The sequence below is a fragment of the Microtus pennsylvanicus genome, chromosome 16, assembly GCF_037038515.1.
Source record: "Microtus pennsylvanicus isolate mMicPen1 chromosome 16, mMicPen1.hap1, whole genome shotgun sequence".
Taxonomy (NCBI): domain Eukaryota; kingdom Metazoa; phylum Chordata; class Mammalia; order Rodentia; family Cricetidae; genus Microtus; species Microtus pennsylvanicus.
In genome coordinates this window covers 3,159,876-3,185,790 of record NC_134594.1, presented here as the reverse complement: position 1 = coordinate 3,185,790, position 25,915 = coordinate 3,159,876, and the positions used below count along the sequence as shown (strand labels likewise).

Here is a 25,915-nt window from a genome sequence, read left to right as displayed (position 1 = left end):
CCCCTCCCCCAGTCCCTTTGTCTATACATAACCTTACTGTGTCTATAGATTATAGCTTGGTTGTTATTTACTTAATGACTAATATACACATATAAGCAAATACATACCATATTTATCTCTTTTGGTTTGGATTATCTCACTCAGGATAATTTTTTCTAGCTCCATCTGCTTACATACAAATTTCATGATGTCATTTTTAAATAGTTGAATAATACATCATTGTATAAATATACTACATTTCTTTACCCATTCTTCTGTTGAGGAAATTCAGGTTGATTCCAGTTTCTGACCATTGTATATAGAGGAACATTGAACATGGTTGAGCAAGTGAGTGTCCTTGTGGTAGGGTGAAGAGACTTTTGGGTGTATGGCCAGGTGTGGTATAGCTGAATATTAAATTAAATGGATTCTTATCTTTCTAAGGAAACACAACACTGTTTTCCACAGTGATGTTTCAAGTTTCCAGTCCCACCAGCAATGGAGGAATGTTCCCTTTGCTCCATGTCTTCTCCAACACTTGTGTTACTGATTTTAGCCATTCTGATAGGTGGAAGGTAGAATCTCAAAGTAGTTTTAATTACATTTCTCTAATGGCTAAGGACATTTCTTTATGTATTTCTCAGTCATTTGAGACTACTGTCTGAGAATTCTCTGTTTAGGCCTATACCCATTTTAAATTTTATTACTTGGGTTTTTTGATATTTTGTTTCTTGAATTCTTTATATATTCTGAAAATTATCCTCTATTAGTTATCGAGTTGGTAGAAATCTTTTCCCATTATCTAGACTGCTGCTTTGTCCTAATGACATTGTCCTTTGCTGTGCACAGGCTTCTCAGTTTTATGAGATCCCATTTATTAATTGTTGTAATTAGTGCCTGCACTAATGATGTTCTGTTCCAAAAGTCTTTTCCTGTGCCAATCAGTTGAAGGACATATCCCACCTCAATTTTTCTCCTATCAGGTTCAATGTATCTTGTTTTGTGTTGACGTCTTCAATCCATTTGGAGTTGAGTTTTGTGCAGAGTAATAAGTATGGCTCTATTTGCCTTCTTCAACATGCAGATATCTAGTTTGACCAGCAACATTTATTGAAGATGCTGCCTTTTTTTTTTTCAGTGTGTCTTTCTGGCTTTATCAAAAATCAGGTGTCCATGGTTGGGTACATTTGTGTCTGGGTCTTCAGTTTGATTTCACTGATCAATGTGTCTATTTTCATGCCAAAACCGTGCTGCTTTTCTTGGAAGTACAACTTGAAATCAGTAATGGTTGTACCTCTAGCTGTTTTTTTTTTATTGTTCAGGATTGTTTTTAGCTATCTTAGTGTTTTTCAGTTTCCATAAGAAGTTTCCATGAGAATTTTCTTTGCTAAATTTCTGAAGAAATCTGCTAGAATTTTGATGGGGATTCCACTGAATTTCTAGATTGCTTTTGATAGTGTGGCCATTTTTATTATGCTAATCCTACCCATCCATGATTATAGAGGGTATTTCAATCTTCTGATAAATTCTTCAATTTTTTAAAACATTTGTCATACAAGTCTTTCACTTGCTTGGTTAGAGTTTACCTAATGTATTTTATGTTATTTGAGGCTATTGTGAAGGGTTTGTTTCTCTGATCTCTTTCTCGGTACATTTGTCATTTGTAATGAGAAGATTACTCATCTTGTGAATTAATTTTGTGTCCAGCTACTTTGTTGAATGAGTTATCAGCTGTAGGAGTTTCTTGGTGGAATTTTAAAGATCACTTATGTATGCTATCATATCATCTACAAATAAAGATACTTTGAGTTATTCCTTTCCAATTTGTATCCCCTTGATATGCTTCAGTTGTTTTATTGCTGTAGCTAGAACTTTAACAGTATTCTATCCAATAGAATATTATATTGAATAGGTATGGAGAGAGTGGACAACTTTGTCTTGTTTCTGATTTTAATGGAATTTCTTTGAGCTTCTCTTCATTTAAGTTGATGCTGGCTTGGGCTGGGTGTAAACTGGGTTTATTATGTTGAGGTATGTCCCTTGTATCCCTAATCTCTACAGGACTTTTATCATTAAGGATTGTATGATTTTGTGAAAGGCTTTCCAATATCTAATGAAATGATCATGTAGGTTTTTTCTTTTAGTTTGCTTATATTGGTGAATTGCATTTATTTATTTTTATTTATTAAATATCCCTGCATGATTGAGATGAAGCCTTATTGATCATGGTGAATAATCTATTTGAACTATCTTGGATTTAGTTTGGTAGTATTTTTATTGACAATTTTTGCATTTTGTTGATGAGAAAAATTGGGTAATTTCCTTTCTTTGTTGAGTGTTGATTTGGGTATCAGCATAACAGTGGAGTCTTAAAAAGAAATTTAGCAACGTTTTTTCTGTTTCTATTTAGTGATAATTTGAGAAGTACTGGTGTTGACTTCTCCTTTGAAAGTCTGCTAGAATTCTCCAGAAAATCCATCTGGGCCTGAGGCAGTTTTGATTTGGACAATTTTAATGACTGTTTCTCTTTCACTAGTGGTATGAGTCTATTTAAACTGCTTCTCTGGTCTTGATTTAACGTTGGTTAATGATAACTATCAAGAAAATTATCCATTTCTTTGATATTCTTCAATTTTGTAGAGTACAAAGTTTTTAAAGTTTATTTTTATGATTCTCTGGATTTCCTCGTGAAACTCATTTTATTAATTCACTGTATTGTTTTTCCTGAGTTTGGTTATTTCTTGACAACTGTTCCATTTTCCTGTGGTTTCTTCCTTTTGTTCAAGAGTCTTCAGATGCGCTATTAACTTGCTAGTATGGGATCTCTCCAGTTTTTTTTTTTTTTTAAATATAGGCACTTTGTGCTATTAACCTGCCTCTTAGAACAAGTTTTATTGTGTTCTATAAGTTGGGTATCATTTTTATTCATTGTCATTCAATTCTAGAAAGTGTTTAATTTCTTTCTTAATTTCTATCTTTATTCATTTTTTGTACAGTGGAGATTTGTTTTGTTTCCATGAGTTTTTGAGCTTTCTGTTATTGTTGATATCCAGCTTTAATTCATGGTAGTCTGAGATAAAGTAGAGAATTATGTCAGCTTCTTTTATCGGTGGAGATTTGTTTTTTATCCAAGTATGTGGTCAGTTTGGGAGGAAGTTTTATAATTTGCAGAGATAAGGGTGTATTCTTTTGTGTTTGGGTGAAATGTTCTGCAAATATCTGTTAGATTCATTTACTTTATAACATCTATTAGTTTTAGTATTTCTGTTCAGATTTTGTCTGGATAATCTGTTTATTGGTGAGAACTGAGTTTTGAAATCTCTGTTAATCTGTCAGAGTTAATATGTTATTTAAATTGTAGGAGTGTTTCTTATACTAACTTTTATGCTCTTTTCTTTGGGGCATAGATATTAAGAAAGGAAATGTTCTCTTGTTGGATTTTTCTTTTGATGAATATAAAATTTATTTGCTTGTTTCTTCTAATTAGTTTCTGTTGAAGTCTCTTTTTTTAGGTATTAAAATTTCTACACTAACTTGCTTCTTAGGTGTTCTATGTCAATTTAAGTAAACAAGAGTAATATGTCCCCTCACCCCCAAGGCCTATAACTTCCATGTGTTGTTGAACTAGATCATAATGTCCGACATGGATTCCTTTCTGTGTATTGGGCCTTAATCAAATCAGAGAGTAGTTAGATATCACAGTAACAGGGTTTGGCAATAATTACAAAAAGTAAGCATATATACATACATACATATATACACACACATATGCTTACTTTCTGTAATTATTGCATATATATGTAAGCGTGTATATATACATAGTGTAGATAATTATTTTAATATTGTACATTATATATAGGAAAAAATCTTCAAATGATAAATTATCTAATTAAATTTTTTGTGTATGTATACCATGGACAAAAAAATAATCATGATGCAAGGGAGTGGGGAGAAGTCTTAGCTTCTAAAGTTTCACCCTCAGTCTGAGCTCATCAGACTGAGACTAAAGTGCCGGCCACAGGTGCTCTCTGGATTGAGCTCACCTGAGTTAGACTAGAGTTATCTGAAAGGACTCAACCAAATTAAGAAATTCCCTCCATAACACTGAGCAGTAAGTAAGCCTGTAGGGTATTTTCATGATTAGTGATTGATGTGGGAGGACCCTACCCATTGGAGGTGGTGCTAACCCTGAGCTGGTGGTCCTAGGTTCTACAAGAAAGTAGACTAAGCAAGCCATGAGGAACAAGTCAGGAAGCAGTTATCATCCATGGCCTCTGCATCAGCTCCTGCAGATGTAGCTTCAGTGATGCATAGTGATGGAAAGTGTCCGAAAAACAATTCTTTCTTACTCAAATTGCTTGTGGTCATAGTGTTTCATCACACCAATGTATTACTAATCATGTGAAACTGAGTTTATTTTATTTTATTTTTTTTTTTATTTTTGAGACAGGGTTTCTCTGTGGCTTTGCAGCCTGTCCTGGAACTAGCTCTGTAGACCAGGCTGGTCTCGAACTCACAGAGATCCGCCTGCCTCTGCCTCCCGAGTGCTGGGATTAAAGGCGTGTGCCACCACCGCCCGGCTGAAACTGAGTTTAGATTTGCATCACCTATGTTAAAAACCCCAGCTTGGGGAAGGTTCAAAGGAGGATTCCTGGGACCTGATGATTAGAAAGTCTAGCCAGATGCTTGAGCTGCGAGATGAATGGTCAACCTTGTTTCAAAAAAATCAGGTGAAGACACCCAACCTCTCGTCTCCTCATTCGTATGCACTCATTTATGAACATGCACAGAGAAAGCACTAAGCACCTCAAAATTGTGTTATCAAGACATTTAAGCAAAACTAAGTATTTAATTTGTGAGGAAACATGAGGCATTTTGATTTGTCAGTCGATTTCTCTGTAAAAGATTTCGAAATACAAAAGGTGTTACTTAAACTGGGATTAGGATAGAGTTCCTTCCTGCTTTAAGTTTAGTTTCCAAATGTCTTGATGATTTTTCAGTTTGTTTCATGTAATCGTTCTTGCTGTGGATCAAGTTAAATCACTGGCCAAATCATTGTCACCAGGTCTCTGTGTTTCTGTCCCTTAGCACTACCTTTCGGACAGTGCTGGCTGCCTTCTGAGCGCTTCATGGGATGGTCAGACTGGTGAAGGTTTCATGACCATGCTCAGATGGAGGAGAAAAAGAATGTGGTCAGAAGGGTGAAAAAGTATTAGAAACTCACCTACCGATTCTCTTGCCATACTCTTGGCCAGATGTGCGTAAGACACACTCTACTTGTTCCCTCCATTGGTGAGAACTCTCAGAAAGCTACGTGCCATTGTTAATGACGTCATCACAAATGGAGTTTGGGAAGTTTCACTCTTTGACTCTTACGCTCTTGTAGGGCCCACCAGCCAGCTCCCAAATGAATCATACGTGGAAGCTTATTATTAGCTATAAAAGCCTGGCCTCAGCTTGGCTTGTTTCTAGCCAACTTGTCTTAAATTAAATTATCCCGACTATCTTTTGCCTCTGGACTTTTTTTCCTTTTCTTACTTCTGTATATCTTACTTTCATGCTTACTCCATGGCTGAGTAGATGTGTACCTGGACCCTGATGTCCTCCTCCTCTTGTTCTCTTGCTGCTCTGCTTTTCCCCTTGTTTCTCCTTCTGTTTATACTTTCTGCGTGCCAGCCCCACCTATCCTTGCTTGTGCTTTGCTATTGGTCTTTCAGCTCTTTATTAAGATCATCAGACAAAGAATCACAGCTTCACGGAGTTAAGCCAAGGCAGCGTAAACAAAAGCCACATACCTCAAAATAATAGTCCCCAGAAGACCTGAGCCTGTGGATAAGATGTCCTTCTACACAGTGGCATTGTGACAAAGACATTGGTGAAGACTCACAGCTCAGTGATGCAAAGAAGAAGGATGAGTGCAGTGGGAAACGGATGAGATTTATCACAGAACCGAGAGCCCCGGAGCACAGGCCAGTAATTATGAGCTCAGGTTATACATGGATCTCTCCTGGAAGCTTCTAAAAATACAAATTGATTTAATTGGTCTAAAGTTGCATATTGATATCTCCATTTCAGATAAAATCCCTGCTAATTTTGACATAAAGTTAAATTTGAGAGCTATTATTTCAGAAAAACTGAAATCCAAGCCCACACACACTGAGGTTTTCAGACAGTTTTGTAGATGAACTGTGTTGAACATGAGTCTCATTTAGGGACCAGGGAACTGAGTGCAAAGACCGGTGAGCTGAGAAGGTGAAACAAAACGTCCCAACAGTGTCTTAACAGACAAGGCTTTGTGTTTCACTATTTTCCTATCTGTTCTCACTCTCTTTGAGACAGATGCTATTTGGTTTATCAGAATGAAGCTTCATAAATATTATTCTTACCCTTACTGACAATGTATAGAGTCTGTGGTGCTTACTCTTCTTCAATAGAAGATACGTACCCTGTTTTATAGGTAAGAGAATTGCTATCCATAGATTCTATTATTTCTTTAAACTCTCAACTATTTAACTTTTTTTTCTAGGACTGTGAATGTTTCAGCATAATGTCATAGTTTATCTTGCCATATATATGAATTTTCCAGTTCAACATATAATTATTGGTAAATAGATGCTGGGTTCGGTTTGGGCAAGGAAGGTATCACCTTTCCTACACACTGAAGTGTAGTAGGAGGAGCTGGCTGTGTCCCTGCCGCCCAGCTAGCTTACACGGGAAATAATCACACAGAAACTGTATTCATTCAAATACTGCCTGGCCCATTATCTACAGCCCCTTATTGGCTACTCTCACATATTAGTTAACCCATCTCCATTAATGTGTATCGCCACTTGACTGTGGCTTACTGGCATGAGTCTAACCAGCGTCTGCCTATCTCTGCTTTCTTTCTCCCAGAATTCTGTTCTTTCTTCCCCGCCTAACTGAGTTCTACTCTATCAACTAGGCCAAGGCAGTTTCTTTAATGAACAATGAAAGCAACGCAAACACAGAAAAACCTCCTACACCACTGAAGTGTATATTACTTTGAGAAGTGAGCCTCAGGATTTGCTTTGCAGCTCTACCTGGTACTTAGCATGTGATCTAAGAACAAGCAATCAAATAAGAGAAGGGGACTCTTTAGACTGATTTTATTTAGAGTTGATCTAATGACAAAGACTAATGAAATATTACCATACCAATAATTTCTTTTTCCATAGGAGCTTAAAATGTCAAAATCAAAATGGCAAATATTGGAGTTTAAATCACTTCCCCTTTATCCACACACAGATATTTAGGTTAGTAGAGAATTTGTGCTTTGTTGTTTTGTCACACGGCTGGCTGTGGTGGTCCTTTAATGAGGAGAGGTGATCAGTCTGTGTGGTTGATAATCAATAGGTGCTCATTTAGAATATTTTCTTTTAGTTGAGATGTAAAAAATAAACTGAGTAACTGCTGCTAATAACTAGATGGCTTGGTTTTTCATACAGATAACATTTTGTACTGACTTATATTGAAAAAGAAGGACAAGCTCCTTCTTGGGCAAAAGTGTTCCAGTAGCCCCAGTGCAGAGCTCATTAAAGCAGCTGTCAGGATCCCTCTATTTTACCATCACCCCCACCTCATGCAGGAAGAAGCAACTGTCCTTTTGAGTGAGTGTTCTGCCAAAGAGTCATTTACAAATAAATGAAAAATGTCACAATCGATTTTACTTCTCCAAGAATACTATGTGTCTGTGTTGCCACAAATTCTCTTTGTTACTCTGTTTTAGATATCTGGCTGGACATCAGAAATTGCTTTTGATGGCTTAGGGCCTCCTCCTAGAGACTCCAGGTAAGCCCTCTATTGGTGACCTTTTGTAAATATTTGTAAAGCTATTTGAACAGCTTGAGAAAATGAAAGCAATACACGGCCCTTCTTCTGTAAATGCTGTCTTTGTCAACAAGTGTTCCAATGACAAATACTTACTTCCATATTTTCTCATTTGGCAGAATCATCTCATATAGTTGATGATGCTATAGACTTATATAATTGTATTCTACATTCTTTGCCAGCTCAAGTTGTTATGGTTAATCTAGTAAATGCAGCTAGAAAAGTAACTTGTGGAGAAGGTATGTGACTATGCTTCTCCTGTGTTTCCAAAGTGCTCACTTTATCAGTTTGAATATTTGCCATTTCTATAACTTGGATGTCGCATCACTGGTAGACAGTTATTGCTTCAATTATAAGCCATTCCACCCTTACAAGCATTATTAAACCATACCAACATTATCAAGAGTTTGCTCTGAGCCATATTCTGTGGTAAGCAATCATGTGAATTAACTTATGTAAATGTATTATATTGGTACTTAGATTTTGAGTCTATATGGATTTGGAATAAAGATAACTAATTAGTAATTGCTAGCAGTTCTTATGGATATTAAAATTAAAGGAAAATAAATCTTGATATAATTATACTTAAAGAGATGTTAATCAGTATAATTATTTATAGACTGTGCGGTCGTTTGAAATCATTTAGTTTACTACTGTTGGTGCAAAAGATCACGGAATGGAACAATTAGCAATATTTTTGTTTCTCTTAGATAAATAAAACTACTAGCAATTTATTTACTCATTTACCCATATTCATGGCACCCTATTAAGTGCTCTATGTACCTTACCTTGACGGTCTGATGGTGAAGAGGCAAAGCTGTTTCTCAATGCTTTTTAGTCCCCAGCAGACCAGCCAAAAAAGCATTGAAGTGGAAAAAACTATCGTGAGTCAACCAGTTTGTTAGTGTGGGCACAACATGAGAAGTCAGGGGCACCTCGGCTGTTGTTGGGACAGTTGCCTATGCAGTATCAGAGAAGAGAAGCTGGAAGGTGTTACAGCTTGACTTCAGAGGTGGTCATGAAGCCCAAAACAATCATGACAAGGAAACCTAGTATCTAAACATATAGGGGGCAGGACACACCCTAACAAGTCACATTTAGGAACTCAGATACAATGGATCAAACAAGAATGAGAAACCCAAGATGTCAAGGCAGGCTAGTGAAGTCGTCACAGCTCACTGAACATAATAGGAAGGAAAAGCACACCATTCTTACTTCACATCCAAATTTTAAAAAATGCAGTTTTTAGAATGCAGTGTCTTGGTGTGCAGGAACATGTTTTAATGCACAATGCTTTCCCAACATCTAATGCAGTATTTTTCCCATAGCAGGTATCAATATGACTAGCATCTAACATTTAAATTGCAGGTAAAAAATCTAGAAAATAGGTTAACCCAAGGAAGGCTTGCTCAATGTTTTACCATCTATAACAAATATTCTGATTTCTTGGTCAGTTGTCATAGGCTGACATTCCTTTCCATATCTGTCCTTTAGTTTTTAGTTTGCAATGAAGGTTCCCACGGAAGGAAATCAGTGTGAAATGCAATGTGCAAAATTTCTAGTTTATTATATGCCAGGTAAATGTCTTTAAAAAACTGGAAATGATTTGGAATAAGTGAAGAAAATAATTTTGCAAAGGGAAAATATGAACATATCTAGTTTTATTTGTTCAACTCAATATATATATATAATATATTTATAAAATATATTATGAAGGATTTCATCCACTTGAGAAATATGAAATGACAACTCATTAATTGGATACTGTAAGATAATGAATACCCTAAGCAGAGTTTGTTTTATGTCATGTAGTAAGGATTTTCTCAAATGTGTCCCTAACCCTGACAGTTTCTCCCTGCCCTTTCCTTCAGTGTTCTTTGAGCCTTAGGTGCAGGAGTATGTCAAGTCCATTGAATTAAGTACATCAAGTCCATTGAAATTAGACTCCTCAGCTGCATGTCTTCATTACTTGTGGTTTTCATTAAAGGTCTCTATCTATGGCAAATATAAATCTTCATGTGGTCATAAGCGTGAAGAATCCACGTCTCTGTAGGTACAAGGATAACCATGCTTAGGGCAGCTAAGAATGGTGCTGATGTAGTAAAACGGTGCCCCATGACTTTACCAGCATAAGGTAGTTGGTGAGGCTTTCATGGGCGTGTCCGAAGCTATATCCATAGAGTCATCAGCATAACTGTCTGAACTTGAGCTGAACAGGGAGAGCAGCAATAAACATGCTAATATTGGCAGGGGAAAGCCCACAGAGCCTCACCCCTATGCAGAGAACTACAGGCGACAAAGAATGACCGAGAGTAGGAGAAATTATCTCCCCCAGGGATGAGCACACCAACTGGTTATTCAATATCAAAAGGACAAAGTGACATTATACAGACTGAACATGGTGTCTTTATGTATTTCTTAATATAGGCATACGTCATATATATGTCTATGTAACTATAATTAAAAATAGATATCATGAATATAGCAAAGCAAGGAGGGATAGATAAGAAGACCTAGAGGGATTCAAGAGAAGAGGGACTGTTATCATTATAATTTCAAAAATTAGAAAATATATTTTAATAACATGTAACTTTAATTCACAAATAATATTATTTTAAGAGTGCATATTATTAGGCACTCTAACTAGACAATTTTGGTTTACTTAGACTAAAAGCAGATCTTTTTTATCATTTTACATTTTTCATTGCAGAGCTTTTTATAAAGTATGTTTTATGGGTTTATTTATTTACTATAAACTATTTTGTGGTTTAGTGCCATGTTATATTTGGCAGCATTAGAGCATTTTTAAGTATTTGTATGTTTATGTATTTTTATGAATGTTTATATTTGAGTTTGTGTGTGTTTTAGTGTCTGGTGTTTGTGTGATCTGTATTGGTGGGGTGTAAGAATTTGTGTTAGTGTATGGGTGTGTAGTATATATTTGTGTTTATATATATGTATGTGTATACATGTGTGGGTGTCTATTTAAACATATTTTACCAGTACAAGTTGATATTGTTTTTGTGGACAGGGGGATAAGTGCTTGTTCTCATTTTGTATGTATGTGTATATGTATGTGTGTGCTTCATGTTAAATATGATGTGTGTATGACTTTGTATTATGTTTATGAGCATTAATATATGGAGGTATGAGTGTGTGTGTGTGTGCTCACACACACATGTGTGTCTGTAACTAATCTGGAAGCCCTGTGAATATTCATCTGGAATTCACAGAGTAAAATATCAGCTTTTATTATTTCAATTTATTAGAGAAAAAGAGTCACAAGCTAATAGTTTCTGTAAGACCAGCTGATTTTTTAATTTCATTTAGAACATTTTTCCCAGATAAATGTAACTTTTAAGCACTATTTGGAATTGACACCTGCTGAAAACCAGGAAATTCATTTTTTTTTCCAATAGAGGAGATAACTCGCACTGTAGGGGAAGTCCCCATCCACAGCAATAATTCACCAACACAAAATGAACTTCTTGTATTGGTATGTATTTTTTATTTTATTTTGTTTGTTTTTTATCTTAATTGATTTTCTTTCTTCTCTTTTACTGTTTGTTTTATTTGATATTAATTTTTAATTTTTTAAAAGCTGCTTTTTTTGAGAGAGAGAGAAAGAAAACCATGAAGTTGGGTGGGAAGTGGCGTGAAGAGGATCTTGGAGGAGTTAGAGCAGGAAAATAATATGATCTAATATGATCAATTATATTGGATAAGGATTTAAAAATAAAAAAGAAACATTGCAAGAGTTGCTCAACACTTAGAAAAATAGCATTTAAACTTGTATCATCTTAGACACACAGAACAGTCACGCGATTCAGAAGCTTCGAGGAGGAACTTCAGGATGTGCAGAGTCCATTTGCTGTCTGCAGGGTGCTGCTACATTTTTTGCCATCCAGAAAGCAACAGTCTATGAGAAATGATGCTTGATTTATTTAGCTTGTTATCTTTCAAACATAAAAGCTGAAATGGCCAACTCTTTATTAAAAGGCCAATGAAAATTGGAAATATGGAAGAAGCCAGAGTGACGGAATTGGGAGGAGCTGACTGCCGCCTTCATAGCACAAGGTCCCCAGGAGTGACTTAAGAACATGTATTAGAAAAGTCGCTCTTTGCCAAGGTCCGTGTGCAGTCCACACTGTCTGTGCTATTCAAATTCCCTAGTGGCCATTCATTTCCAGTCCTCAGCTACAGCTAGTTGAGATGAAATCACTTACAGATTAGACCCTGAGACCACGAAAGCATTCGAACCATCTTCAAAATCATAAAATGAGCTTTTAACAAGAGCACAAGAGAAGTGTGTGTTTGAGAGAAGTGAAGTCTAATTTCCTATCCTTTATTATAAACAAGAGTCCAAAAACATCATCCATTCATCCACAGTGTCTTAGCAGTGATGAATTAACCTTAAGAGCAAGTAGAAATGTCAATAAATGAGACCGGTTATTATTTAATTTGCCATAAAAGAGACAATTCAACTAAATTAGTAAGAAACACTCCATTTTTTAAAAAATTTATTGTGTTTAGGGAATTCAGCTCAAAATTCACACATTGAAGTTTACTATAATGGAGGAGAAGGAAAGGAGGTGGGGAGGAAGGATGGAAACAAAGGAACAAGGGATGGGAGAAAGAAAAGCAGGAGAGCAGGAGGTCGTGGGCAGGCCTCACAGCTCGGCTGGCAGTCCAGGCTGGCTTCTGCTAGGCAGGTGGTGGCCACAGTGTGAGGTGCAGGCCTGTGCGTGGGGTCATTTCTGCAGCATGGTCTGTCTGTTTTCCCTTCTGCCTCCACACCCTGGCAGACAGCACCTGTTCTATAGCGTTTTCTTGGCAGGAAGCCTTAACGTACGTTTTAACAAACTTCCAGTGCCAACTTTTCTCCTTAAGTTACCAAAGGTAATTGTTTAAATATGTGCCGAGCAAGTGGGACAAAACAAACAGCTCCGTGCCGGCCTCGGCGGTGACGCTCGCTACAGCAGGAGACCTGTGAGTCACACAGCATCAGAAGCTGGCTTGTTGACAAGGAAAACTTGAAATTGTTTGTAATTGTCTCCAGAAGGCTATAAATCTTCACTCCATTCATGCCAACGTGTCCAGTTTTGTTACTGCATCCCTTTATACAAGCTATTGAAATTTCAGGAGTGGACACAAAAGCGTTTCCCTTGGTTTAGAACAAAGGCTTTTCCTGTCAGGCGGTGCCACTCTGACCACCTGTTGACTGGAGACTGGTGTTTTCATGAAAATTTTAAAACTGAGAGTTATTTATAATTTGTCTAAAATAAGCAAGGTACCTGCACCCCATCCACGCATCCTGCTTTATTTGGAGACAGAAAGGGAGAGATGAAAGAAACCTGCAACACCGTTTTTATTTGGGCACCTGGGCACCTGTATGATCTCGAAGGCAGACTGCACCCCCAGCTTAGATATATTCTCCACTGTCAGCTCTTACCAAGTGTTTATTACTAGAGCGTTTACACTCCGTACTGTAAACTTCAGACAAGCCTTCCTGAGGCTCCTTTCAATCAGTATCTGATCCATGACACTTCAGACTCCATTTAATTTTAATGGAGAGGGAAGCAATATAAATTATGAGTATCTGGGTATGGTGGTCACTTCTTTAATCCCAGCACTTAGGGGGCTGAGGTAGGCTGGTCTCTGTAAATTAAATGCCAGCCTAGGCTACATAATGAATTCTAGGCATGCTAGGGCTACATAGTGTGATCCTTAATTTATCTCTCTCTCTCTCTCTCTCTCTCTCTCTCTCTCTCTCTCTCTCTCTCTCTCTCTCTCTGTCTCTGTCTGTCTCTCTCTCTGTCTGTCTGTCTGTCTCTCTCTCTCTGTCTGTCTGTCTCTCTGTCTCTGTCTCTCTCTCTCCCCTTTCTCCCTCTCTCTCTTATTCACCCCCTCTCTCACACACACACTTTCATACGTGTGTCTTTCTCTATATGTATGTAATATATGTATTATATATGAAGAAAGCAGAATGACAAAGTCTGTGTCTTGATTAGCACATATCTGAATGATCTTTTTAAATCCTGTAATAATTTAATTTCTTCCAAAGTACAGAATTAGAATGTAAGATAACATAGCTGGCTGTGTGGCTAAGCATAGCTTCCTGTCAGAATGATGAAGAATGATCGTTAAGTAGCATGAAGGTTACAAATCAAGGGATCTGACAGCTTTGTAAGTTCAATGTGTTTACTTCATAAATTTAAAGTGGGCTAATCAATCAATCATTCATTCCCCATGTTTGGATGAATGTCATGTGCACTAAAATGCACTGTTTTCCATGACTACTTTTGCAACAGTTAATGGAAGAGTATTAACTGGGTCTGGCTCTGGTGATGGAGCTCAGTGTTAGAGCACTTTCATTTCTTATTTTTTCAATTTTTTTATTTAAAAGGGTTTTCCCCCTCATTTTACATACTAACTACAGTTTCCACTTTCTCCCCTCCTCCCCACCACATTCTTCCCCCACCTCATCCCTTATTCATACCTCAGAAATGGTAAGAGCACCCATGGGGCATCAACAAAGTCTGGCATATCAAGTTGAAGCAGGACTAAGCCCCTCCACCCTGTATGGAGGCTTAGCAAGGTATCCCTCCATAGGGAATGGGCTTCATAGAGCCAATTCATGAACTAGGGATAAATCTTGGTACCAGTGCCAGTGGATCGGCAGACTCCTCAAGTCACCCATATTCAGAGGGCCTAGTTTGTTCCCATACAGGTTCCCCAGCTGTCAGTCCAGAGTCAATGAGCTTGGGGGTCATCTGTTTCTATGGATTTCCTCATCATGATCTTGACTCCTTTGTAGAGTACTTTCTTATTATACACAAGACCTTGAGTTCAGTCACTAGTGACATGAAATCACATGCATGTGCAAACACACACACACACACATCAACATAGCTCCAATTATAGTTTTCAAAATATTTTCTCCTGCACACTAAGAAAACAAAATAATGAAATTAATACTAGCTTAGGGTATTATATTTAAATAGATGTTGAAGGGGCAGGAAAGCAGCCTTCTGAGTCTTTGATAAGGGTTAATTACGACTCTGCTATCATATTTTTGTGTACAGTGCTGTCCTCAAGCAAAACAACCAATACCTGCACCAGAGCAGTTTATGGTAGCTTTCAAGACTCCCAACATCCAATCTAGTTGACTGTCAAAGTTCTCTCCTACAGGAGAGTGGTGGAGATGTCATTGGGCCATCCCCTGAGACCCCAGCAGCTCCCAGTCAGTTGTCTGTGATTCTGTCCTAGTTTAATGTGACCCTGAGGTCTCAGGAGAAGAGAATACAGAGGGTGGGAGGTGAACGGAAGGTAAAGAGTCCAGCGATGCAGCAATGTGGACATCATGCTGCAGTGCTGGGGTCACCCGTGCCTCTGCATATAACCTTCACCATTCTCTGTGAGTAATCTCAGTTAGGCTGGGCTTCCACAAGTTGGACTTGGTTCGAGTTGTACTTTGTCATTAGAGCCCTGTAAGGAGGGAACAGACATTTATGTCTGTCCAGGGAACACAGACCTAAAACAGTAACATATAATTTGCAGAGGACGTTCTGAGCTAGACTCTGTTGAGTGAACATAACATGGGCAAAATGAAGAGAAAAACGGCTTTGGGAGATCAGCAAACAACGCCAGTTCAGAGGCAGCCCTGTAGCAGGTTTTGGCACAGAGAATGGCAGTGCAGGAAGGAGACAGAAGCAATGCAAGGAGGGTCTGATAGTTAGGGCCTTCCAAGCAGGAATGAGCTCCAGACCCGGGCGAGGAACAGAAGGGAGTACCGTTATGATGGCATGCTTACTGAAGTCAGCTTGAGCTGGCTGAGAGGAGGACGCCTCGGAGTGAGTGTGGACATTACTCAGGAGATGAAGTGGACCGAGTGAGGACAGGGACAGCACCGAATGAAGAAATACAGGCTAAGCAATTAAGCTTTATTTTACTGATACTTATTTCTTATTTACAAATATAGAACAACAATTAACTCATCCCAGAGACAGTAATTAGCAATCAGGTTAAATTACTTTGATTACCTCTTTTACATTTAATTAAGAACCTTTTCAGAAGGCTGCTTTCGAAGATGCCGTGTGGACTCTACTCTGTGCAATTTCTCTTTTCCTCTGCTCCTTTTCACTGCTTTCCTCTGGACTTTTCCTTTTTTCTTTCTTTCCCATTTTGCCTCATAAAATAGCAGAAATTTAGAGTAGATTTTCTAAGTTAATCATTTTTATTGCCTATTAACAGTTTTAAAACATATAGGCTTAAAAGCAAAAAGATGAATTATTTCCCCCCATGTTTATGGAGACCAATGACTTTCAACTGTTCCCAAGGGTTTAGTATATTCTTTTGGTAGCCATGAGAGGATGCAATAACTCCAGACATTTTATCTATAGATAGCATACATTTGTTGAAAACTTGTGACTGTAAGCAGTTCCAAATATTTCATTTTAATTGCAAAATATTAAAAATTTCTTATCAAATGAGGAGGCTTTACCTTTATAATAACCATGGATGTTGATAGAAGAAGACAGGACTGTTTTTTATTTCTTACTTTTATGAAGTCCTAGAATGAACACTGGTTCATTTTCAGTGTTATCGACTGATGTTCGTTACCACTAGCTCAGCTTCAGATCAACTCTACTTAGTACAATAATCTAGGCGAATATTAAACTTCTTGGTTTGGGCTTAGCAATAGTCCCGCGTGTTCTCATTGAACTGCACCAATTTTAACCCTTGTTTCTAGGTCAGGTAGCTGTCTCTGGAACTTTCCTTTCTTACTCATTAAAGTTCTGGGTGATTTGCTGGCAGTTGCTGTCTAGGAAATGTGCTTGGGAAAGGCGTTTTGATTCCCCACAAGCGTAAGACGTCTGTATTCCACCCTCATGCTTGATTGATGGTTTTGGTTGGACACAGCTGCGGCTTTTTCTAAGCATTCCAAAGGCTCTGTTATTCTTGCAGTGTTTCTGTTAAAGCCAGAAGTCTTTCTAATGGCAGGCATTTCTTTCAAACAGATCGTATTAGGTTTGGTCATTTTATGTTGTAACTGGTAAAGTTATTTGGCTTTTTCTATGTTTTCTTTATTTCTGAAAGACTTATTGGGAAAATTCTTGCCATCCTGAATAAATTCTGTTTATTGTTCTTCTTTTCATTTTTTTTGTGATTTTCTATTTGCTTTAGCATTTAGTGAGTTCCCTGATTTTATCTTTTACTATAATATTCCTAGTTTTGTGTTCGGTGGCTTTCTATTTTACTTCTGACTTTCTTATTTTTATAACACACCACATTTATTTTTCTGAAATTTTCTTCTGCTCTTTTATTAGATGGAAACATTTCTCCCATATCTAAATCTAATCCTTAAACATACCCTTTAGGAATGAAACACTTAAAAAGTTGGTTTGGATTTATTTTCTGGCAGGCTTTCTGAGAGAACCCAGATTGACTGCCGTTTATGTGTGCAGCCTGGTGTCCTTTGTCGAGAGTGAAGGAAACTGGTTAGTATAAATGTGAGACCAGAAGACACTACTCCCTCGGCTGTGGACTTAGTCTTTTGTTCGCTATCTACCTGGAGTTACCCTTACCAAGTTTTATATAGGAGGCTCATCATGTCTCAGAAAAGAACCTCCACTCTTGTGGAGAAATGGGGTGTGTGAATCTGAGAAAGGGACTTTATTCTAGTACATTCATTTGCTCCTCTGTTGTCAACACCTACACCTACAGTCCTGTTGTTGTTGTTGGTGGTGGTGGTGAAGGTGGGGGTGGTGACGTTAGTGGTGGTAGCGATGGTGGAGGCAGTGGTGGTGACTTTAGTGGTGGTAGCAATGGTGGAGGCAGTGTTAGTGGTGGTGACATTGGTGTTGGTGTTGGTGTTGGTGATGATGGTGGTGGTGGTGGTGGTGATGGTAGAGGTGGTAATAGTGGTGGTGGTGGTGACGTTAGTGGTGGTAGTGATGGTGGAGGCGGTGGTGGTGACATTAGTGGTGTTGGCAATGGTGGAAGCAGTGTTACTGGTGGTGACGTTGTTGTTGTTGTTGGTGGTGGTGCTTGCTGATGTTGGTGTTGTTAGTGGTGTTGTGGTAGTGCTGATAAATAATGGTGGTGTTGTGCTGATGCTGGCATTGATGAAGGTAATTCAGAATTTTAATTTATAGCCCAGACTATCTTCAGGCTCTCTATGTAACTCATGGAGACTTTGAATTCACTCTCTTTCTCCTGCAGCCCTTGAAGCTGGAATCACATGCTGTATGACCATGCTCAGTCTTCTGTGTTATGTAACATCTGGTACTTCAAGCTAAACTGTTCAAGAGTTCTGAAGTAAAACATTGGTCTGTGTCTTATTGCTGTTATCCTCTGAATACCTAAGATCTAACCATGCTCTGCTCTTTCATTGTTGCTGTTTCTTTTTCTGTAAAATATTTTTAACTTGTGATTTTTATTACTTCTGTCCTCTAACATTCTATAGTCTCTGACCTCACCCTTCCCTTCTGGTAATTGGGTTTTAAGTGTCGTGTGGAATGAATTTACTTTTTCTTAGTGCATAAAATTATGTTCTTGGGCAAAACTGGTCTCTGTGTACTCTAAGTTTGGAGTTTATTCCTATTATCTTCTTGTGTGGGTATTGAACCTACAGCCTTGAGCATACTAAACATGTGCTCTGACAATGAGCTGTGTTCCGTCCCAGTGTACAGTCTAGTTTGATAATTTCATTTGGAATTAGTATTTTGACCTGTGGAGGTATTGTTGCAATGTCAGTGGCATTAAGGTAAACTTCAGATAAGACAGTAGGTCAGTGGCATTAAAGTAAACTTCAGATAAGACAGTAGTAGCTCTTTAAATTTTAAGTTAATGAACAACATGCTTGTAATTACATTTTAACAGGATTTCTGAAGACTTTCAATTCTGGCATTTAAACTAAATTGTTTATGCAAAGCTAAAATGATTTTGTCTTATTTTGTAGCTGTAATCATGTTGAAGTTTAAAGATGGAGATGGAAAGAAAATCCCTTCATAAATTACCAACCAAACATGAGTATGCACACTCTTTAGGGAAAATTCTAGCAGTTCTGTCTGTAGACATAAAAAAGGTGATGCTCCATGACCTGGACATCTAATTTTAGAGGCTCGTCAGAAGCAGGATGTTTGAGATGAAGATAAACCGCAAATCTCTACCATGTTGAGCTTCTTTATTAAATATTCAGACATAAACTAGAAAAGTTCTTTGTGGTGATATTTCATTTGTACTTTAATAAATAAAACTTGCCTGAAGTTCAGAGAGCAATACAGTTTCACTGATCAGTCTTACAGACCAGGCAGTGGTGACACACACCTTTAAACCCAGTGACCACACTAGTTTGACATAGAAACCAGGTGGTGAACACCTTTAATCTCAGCACCAGAGAGGAATATAAGACGGGAAAAGACAGTTCTCAGTCTCAATCTCATTCTGAGATTCCTGGAGGCAGGGTCGCCGTTTTGGACTGAGGTAGGGATAAGAGCCAGTGGCTAGTTGTTTTGCTTTTCTGACCTCCAGGTTGAACCCCAATTTCTGTCTATGGGTTTTTATTAATTGTGCTATAGTTCTTACAATGGAAGAATTCATAAATATAGTAATAGGAAGCCATAGGGTAGAGATTTAAGTCTTAAGACTGCTGTTTTTGAAGTGTGTTTAAAGGACTACATATGTGCCTGGGACATGGCTTAGTGACTGAGAGCACTTATTCACACCTAGCATCCAGATTCGGTTCCCCCCACCCACATGATAGCTCACTGTCCATTACATCAGTTATGGAGGGTCTGAACCCTTCCTCTGATTTCTACAAGTGCCAGTCATGTATGCAGTGCACATGCATGCCACTGAACTCTCATACGTATAACATTTATTGACACTACAAATATAAAAATGATACATACCCTATTTGGAACTATTTATTAGATTTTCGATAAAACTACATTAAAAATGCTTTGTGAAACTTTTTCTATGCGAACCATGGTAGAAGTACATAACTTGATTTTATTAATAGCGGGAAAAAGGTAAATAAATCTAAATTCATGTAATTAGTATTGATTTAGGCTTTTGGAAACTTTTCTAGGTAAACGGTCATTTTTATAATTTAATCACTAATTATAGGGAACTAAACACCTGAATTATCATTTCACCAATTATGAAATGAAAATTAGTGCATGCATGGTAATGAAAAGAAATGAAGTAGGTGGATCTATATATTCATATACACATCCATGAGCTGCAGCTACATAAATTCTTTCAGAATAAAAGTTACGTGAGCTGCATTGGAAGTTTTATGGATATAGCTTTAATGATAGAATATTTTGAAATGACTATTTAAAAACATGCATACATCTAAATTCAAAACATAGATAATTTGATCAAATTAAATATTTAAATTTTGTAAGGGGGCAATAGACACTCTGTTCATGAATATTTAAAACTTGCAACTTTTTTTTCTGTAATCACTGTGCAAACATTTTAAGTATCCAGGAACCAAAGCCTTACTCAATCTATTAAAAATGGAATTGTAAAATGCATTGCCTGGTATTTTCATAACAACGAAACTTTAGAAAATTGCTATCATTAAACAGAATTGTTAGAATATTGCTGAAGAGTACAGGTGAAGTTGCCTTCTACAGCGTTCTAAACTTAGAATCCTTAATAGATTAAATATCTGCTTCATCTATCTGGCTCTATGATTATTAGAAGTGTTTGTTTATAATTTTGGATGGGTATTATACTGAATGTTTTGTATTTTCCTTAGATACCCTTTATTCTCACAACTGAAATGAGAAGTATCATGATGATCTGAGAGATTTTCCGTCTTTTTCAAAAGTGCTTTTATGAACAACTTTAAAAGTATTCAATCATTAATTTTTTGAAATATAGTTTTCATAAGTTATTCTGATCAGAATTTCTTCTCCCCGATTTCCTCCCAGATCCTTCCCTCCTCACCACCATTTCAACTTTATGCCTTCTCGCATGGAGCACACGCTAGCAAATACAAAACAATCAAGAATAAGACAAAATTAACAGAAAGTAAAACAAAAAAGGCATGAAAAACACATAAACATACACATACAAACATACACATACAAACACAAACATATACTCATGCACACATACAAAACACAGAATGGGAAACCATAATAGATTAGTAAAAGATCCATGAAGCAAAAAAAAAAAAAAAAAAAAAAAAAACGTACCAGACAAAGCAAACAAACAGAAAAAAGAAAAAGCATGAGAAACACATAAACACAAAGAAATACACACATTAAAAACCACATACAAACACAAAACCGCAAACCATAGTAAATAAAAAGTAAGGTAAAAAATGAAATGCCCAAATGAAGCATTAGGAGCCAAAACATATCCAGAAATACCACTGAGTTCGTTTTGTTTTGGCCATCTACTGGTGGACATGGGACTCGCCCTTACATACTGTTTTTCCATCCAATTATACTCCACTGGAGGAAACTGACTTTTGTTTTGTGAGTGGTTGGTTGTCAGTTGTAGATACCTTTCAGAGGCAGAAGCCACTGTCTGCTCCCCCTCTCAGTGCTGAAAACCCATCTGACTTGAACATGTGCAGGCCCTGTGCCAGCTGCCACAGTCTCTGGGAGGTCACCTCTGTATCAGCTCCGTTGTATCGGAAAGGCACTGTTTCCTTGGTATCTTTCCCCACTGGCTCTTACAATCTTTCTTCCTCCTCTTCTGCTTTCCTGAGCCCTGAGGGAAGTGGTTTGATGAAGACATCCTGTTTGGGACTGATTCCAGTGGTCTCTCACCCTCTGCCTGCTGTCCAGTTCTGGGGGTCCCATCTATTGCAAGAGGAAGCTTCTCTGATGATGGCTGAGCGAAACACTGATCTATGGGTATAGCAGAATGCGGTTACAAGTCATTTTATTGCTGTTTCCTTACAGACCAGCAGTATTTTATTTTGCTTTACTCCAGATTTATGCCTTGTCTAGTCTCAGGTTATGGCCATCTGAATAGTTTCAGGCATGACTTCCACGCTATGGAGTGAGCCGTAAACTAACCGGGTAGTGACTGGTTCCTCCCACATTTGTGCCATCCTTGTGTATCATGCAGACTGGTCGCCATTGTAGATTGGTTTGTAGCTGGATGGGAGTCACCGTTCTCCTTTAGTGATGTGCAGAGGGTCTTCCAGTGTGGTGAACACTGGTCAGGCATGGTGAAGGCTCTAGTTAGGCGCAGTTTGACATCTCTGCTTTCATTTCTCCTGGCATCAAATCCAATTTAGACCTTTATTTCCATTTGTTGATCTCAAGGCTCAGAACCAATCAGGATGTTTAGTTTGACAATATCAAAGGAAGATTTTTAAATGGTTTCCAATAGTCCTGTCTTTTTGCACTGTGAGAACAAAGGACCAGGACAAAGACATAGATGTTGGACAGAAAACTTCTTTAAATGAACTGTGGTTTAAGCAAATTGAAAATTGAAAATACTGCAGATATTTTTAAATATTTGTCTTTAAATGACTGGTCTTTATTACCTGGATCAAGGCAGTGACTCTGAATCTTCAATGACAATGGGACAGGGAAATGTTCAGATGTGCTGACCTTGTGTGTAACACAGTGCTCTGCTTCAAGGAAGAAGCTTTACTGTGTTGTTCACTTTTCTGGGGCACTTTTCTAATTTACTTTGTTTTCCTTAAAATAAGCATAAAATCCAATGCAAACTGCATGGAATTTTAAATGGTCCCAAATGTGTTTACCGAGAAGAACAGCATACATTCTCTATGTTTATGGGATTACGTCTACAGCTGCAGCCTTCAGCATGCCATGTGGGATGTGTTTCAAACGAAAATGCCTTCTTCGTTTTTGAAAATAATAATCTAAAGATTTTCAGACTTCCTTTCATTACAAATTGAGATTAGTGCATATGGTTTTCCGTTCACTATTTCATGACGCTGGTTTGTGCTGCTGTGTGATATAGAAGACACTTATCTAAACCATCTCCAAGGTCTATGTGTTTCATCAGACAGAGCAATGGTTAGATGATTACAGATTTTTTTATAGTCTTCATGTGGATTTTTCAATGAATATTTTTGAATGAATTAGAAACACTGTTATTTAAGGGTAACATATTTCTAATAAAATGATGTGTGGCAATGGATGAGAGAGTATACCAGCTTTGCTGTCAGGGTCAGCTGTTGACCTCAGACAGCATATTCCCTAACACACTTGTGCAAGCCAGTCTGGCTGAAGCTCAGATGCCTTGGCCATTACTTCTAACTCAGCATGTGCTAACATAGCAGCTGTTTATCAGGAAGTGGCATTTTAAGTACTTTCTATCCTACTAGGACAATTTGCCTCTCATAGATTTCATGTACTTTGGAAATCTTTGCATATTGTGGGTTAATGTGTAATCCACAGCTATTTTTACTTCTAGTGAAACAGGACACCAGTTCGTTTTCTGGTGTCCGATTTTAGGAGTTTTATTACAAACTTCCAGTGGGAAATGCCTGGGCTCTCTTTATTAATTCAGATGTGACTCAAAAAATAGAATTTGGTATTTATAGTCCTTAATTTATATTCTGCTTTGCGCTTTTTTTGTGCAGTTTAAAAAATATTTATGTATTTGAGCTTTAGTGTTAGCCTGTGTTAGATGAGAGAAATAATATCCACTCTTTATAGTTGTTTATAGTTTCATAAAAATACATAAAGCACTTTAGTGCCTTTTGCATAGTAGCCAGTGTATTAGTGAAGATCAGTATGATTCTTGATAATCTATGACAATTAATGATATACAAGTTAGAATAGTCTTTATTGCCTTCTAATTGATGAATACTTTCCATTATTTTATTTATTTATTCATTTTGAACTACAGTTCTAAAATAACATATTTAAGTTCCCCCAAGGCATTGAGATATGTTGCATTATTCCTCTTTAGAGACTCTAAATCAACAAGGATATTCCCTGTCCTGACTGGTAAATTGTGATCTTAGAATCTGCATTCATTATATAATGGCATTTCAGTCTCTCATAGATATTTAGTAATTTCACATACCTGTTGAAAAATATGTTTACGTGGACTATATTTTTTTTGTTAAATTCATATCAGAATTATTAGTCATTAGTTTCTTTTTGTTGTTATTTTGTTTTATTTTGGGGGATAGTTTCTCTGTGTAACAGTCCTAACTGTGCTGGAACTAGCTCTTGTAGACTAAGTTGATCTCAAGCTCACAGAGATCCGCCTACCTCTGCCTCCTAAGTGCTGGGATGAAAGGCGTGCGCCAGCACCTCCCGGCCAAATATGTAGTTCAGGCTGACCTCAAACTCAGATCCCCCTGCCTCTGCCTCTTCAGCATATCCTACCGACCTTTGCCACCAGAACAGGCTAGTTTCGTTTTTATAAATAGCAGTATTATAAGGCATTTTTGTTTGTGCGACTCTTTTCATGTGCTTCCGCTTGGGTGGGGTGCTGGCTGGGTAAGCATGTGCAGCTGCCAGTGTATGCTACAAATGATGACTTTGGAATCCAGCAAGGATTTAACTGCCTTTCATATTTCCAAGGCAATGTTGTGGTTTTTACTGAGGGTTTTACATGATTGAACTAAATTCTTCTTTGTTCAGCAATTACTGAACACATTTTTATATTTATCAGTAAATATTTGAGATACAAAGATAAAGATGACAAATTCTTTGCCATGATAGATATTTAACTTGGCTGAATAGGGGCAAAAGTTCACTTAAATGATCACTACAGAGGTGCAAAAAGCTGTTTTTAAAGTTCATTAGAAGTCCAAGTGCCAAAAGCCTTCGAACCAGGACCAACACAGCACTTGTGTCAATAAAACTTCTGGAAACTCTTTTTTTAAAAGAATTTTTAAATTGATTGTATTGAGATGTACATTTTTCTCTGCTCTCCTTCCATCCTCTCCCCTTCCTTTCAACCCTGTCTCATGGTCCCATTGCACCCAGTTTACTCAGGAGATCTTGACTTTTTATAGTTCCCTTCCATATTAGATTCATGTCTGTCTCTCTTACTGTCCTCACTGTTGTCTAAGTTCTCTGGGATTGTGGATTGTAGGCTGGTTTTCTTTGCTTTATGTCTAAAAGACAGTTATGAGTGAGTGAGCACATATGATAATTGTCTTTCTGGGTCTGGGTTATCTCACTCAATATGTTTTCTAACTTCATCCATTTGCCTGCAAATGTCATTAATTTTTTTTTCTGCTGAGTAATACTCCATTGTGTAAATGTACACATTTTCCTTATCCATTCTTTGGTTGAGAGGCATTTAGGTTGTTTCCAGGTTCTAGCTATAACAAACAGTGGTGTTATGAACATAGTTGAGCACATGTCCTTGTGGCACGATTGAGCATCCTTTGGATATATACCCCAAAAGTGGTATTACTGGGTCATGAGGAAGGTTGTTTCCTAATTTTCTGAGAAACCACCACACTGACATCCAAAAGGGCTGTACCAGCTTGCATTCCCACCAGCAATGCAGAAGTATTCCCTTTACCCCAGATCCTCTCCAGCATAAGTTGTCATCAGTGTTTTTGATCTTGACCATTCTTACAGGTGTAAGATGTAATCTCAGAGTTGTTTTGATTTGCATTTCTCTGATGACTAAGGATGTTGAGCATTTTCTTAAGTGTCTTTCAGCCATTTTAGATTCCTCTGCTGAGAGTTTTCTGTTTAGGTCTGTACCCCATTTTTATTGGATTCTTTGTTCTTTTGATGACCAATTTCTTGAGTTCTTTGTATATTTTGGAGATCAGTCCTCTGTCTGATGTAGGATTGGTGAAGATATTTTCCCATTCTGTAAACTGCCATTTTGTCTTCTTGACCATGTCCTTTGCTTTATAGAAGCTTTTCAGTTTCAGGAGGTCTCATTTATTTATTGTTTCTCTTAGTGTCTGTGCTACTGGGGTTATATTTAGAAAGTAGTCTCCTGTGCCAATGCGTTCAAGTGTACTTCCCACTATCTTTTCTATTAGGTTCAGTGTGGCTGGCTTAAGGTTGAGGTCTTTGGTTTATGTGGACTTGAATTTTGTGCATGTATGTATACATAGATCTATTTTTATTGTTCTACATATTGATAT

General features: G+C 37.5%; 1 protein-coding gene across 1 annotated transcript in view; it reads left to right on the top strand.

The window, feature by feature from the left end:
• Positions 1–25,915, top strand: part of Naaladl2 (N-acetylated alpha-linked acidic dipeptidase like 2) — a 1,054,557-nt gene that overhangs the window by 62,318 nt on the left and 966,324 nt on the right. The window contains exon 2 of the mRNA XM_075950779.1: positions 7,727–7,788. The gene's annotated coding sequence lies outside the window, so the exon portion shown is untranslated. The remainder of the gene's footprint in view (positions 1–7,726; positions 7,789–25,915) is intronic.